Below are 1903 nucleotides of genomic sequence, written 5' to 3'. Positions count from 1 at the left end.
AATTCACCTTTGGAAACATGGGTGTTTTGCTCAACATCCTTAAACAAACCTTATTCAGAGACCTTTTGAACGGGATGGGCTACTCGACCTGAAGAAAATTCTAACTGGGCCCCACCTGCAAGGTCATGCGCTGTTTATCTTGATATGAGATCACCATGTCGCGCACATATGGTTGTGATGCATGTGCCTGGTGAACCCTTATCAGACGGGTAGTCATGATGGGTATGCTGGGCTTCGTATATATTACCCCAGTGTCACTTTGATGGCATACACTTGTCTCTCACTCAATAATAATAATAATAACAATAATAATAATAATAATAATAATAATAATAATAATAATAATAAACTTACGGTGTCCTTGTTACGTTTATGACGGTTAGTGTTAGTGTAGTCTTAGTGTATAGGTGATAGTATTGTAGTGGTGTTATTATTTTTGTAGTAGAAGAGGGCAACAAGCTGGCGGAACCGTTAGCGTGCCGGGCAAAATGCTTACCGGCGTTTTGTCTGTCTTTAGGTTATGGGTTCAAATTCCGCCGATGCCCTTCATCTTCTTTTCGGGATCGATAAATTATAGTAGAGGAGGTTGGCGAGCAGGCAGAATCGTTAGCACGCCGGGCGAAATGCTTAGCGGTATTTCGTCTGTCTTTAACGTTCTGAGTGTGTTTATACACACTCATGTGCGTGCGTATGTGATTGTGTCTTTGTTCCTACCACGGTTTGAAAACCGGTGTTGATGCGTTTACGTCCCCAACACCGTAGCATAGCAGTTCGGCAAAAGAGACTGAGAGAAAAATTACCAGCGTAAAAAAAAAAAAATTAAAATTGAAAAAACTTATAAGTACTCAGGTTGAAACATTGAACTAAAATTTCCTCCCCGCGGTGCCCCAGCATGGCCGCAGCCTAACGACTGAAACAAGTAAAAGTTTAAAGATATCAAATTTATTTTGCTATTTAAATTATTCAACGATGTCTGTTTGAAGGGCAAAAACTTGCACGCATTATCATCCGTCTGACGGCCCTTAATCCCCTAAAACAAGATCCCGCTTCCATAAATCCGCTCGATCTCATTTCTGATATCATTAACCGACCTTTTACACGTTTCATTACCTTTAATCCGTCACCTCCGGACCAATAGTTTTAATCCTCTAATATACGGTTGCCATAACTTACGTTAATCAGCTATTAATTAATTCTATTATGATTAATCCGCCAATATCCGCGATAATTTTAATCTCATAGTATTAATCACATAATTTTATTCTTAATCTGATAGTATTAATCTGATAATTTTAATCTGATACCATTAATTTGCACGTACCTGGTTCTGCCCTGATTAATCCGTAAGCACCTGGTTTCATACTTTTTAACTTCCAAAGCTTGGATCCGAATCCGTTAATCCTCTGGTATCCGGTTAAATATCTTCAACCGCCAGCATACAGTCTAAACCCTATTAATCCACCAATATACGTTCCAGCACCTTTAATCCATCTGCATACTGTTATGATAAGATTAATAGGTCAGTACTCGGCCGTTGGCTTTAATCCATTAATGTAATCTGACGATAACGTTTATCCATCAGTACCGGGTAACTTCGGTTCTGAGACTATTAATCCGCCGGTGGCCGGGCTAATAGCTGCAATCAGGTCCGATAATATGAATGCACCAATGCCGGGCGAGTACTTCTCGTGTTTAGTAGCAAACAGTGACAGTGTTGATAAACATTGCAGGCATGACTGTCAGCAGCCGCCACCACCATCATCATCACCATCTCCCCGCCCCCGCCTTCTCCTCTTCCTCCTCCTCCTCTGCCGTCGCCATCTTAGCACTTATGGCTTCCATTAGCTCCCTCTCCCTTCCACCATCGCCATTTGCAATCTTACGACCGCTGCTACTTATAAAA

The 1903-nt window shown here is 41.2% G+C and overlaps 1 protein-coding gene across 1 annotated transcript in view; it reads right to left on the bottom strand.

Annotated features, from left to right (window-relative positions):
* The window catches only part of LOC106871605 (delta-type opioid receptor), a 129951-nt gene extending 128186 nt beyond the window's left edge, over nucleotides 1–1765 (bottom strand). The window contains exon 1 of the mRNA XM_052969893.1: nucleotides 1322–1765. The gene's annotated coding sequence lies outside the window, so the exon portion shown is untranslated. The remainder of the gene's footprint in view (nucleotides 1–1321) is intronic.
* Between the last annotated feature and the right edge of the window lie 138 nt (nucleotides 1766–1903).

Source organism: Octopus bimaculoides, chromosome 8 (assembly GCF_001194135.2).
Source record: "Octopus bimaculoides isolate UCB-OBI-ISO-001 chromosome 8, ASM119413v2, whole genome shotgun sequence".
Lineage (NCBI taxonomy): Eukaryota > Metazoa > Mollusca > Cephalopoda > Octopoda > Octopodidae > Octopus > Octopus bimaculoides.
The sequence above is the reverse complement of the archived record's forward strand: the minus strand, read 5'-3'. Positions and strand labels throughout refer to the sequence as shown.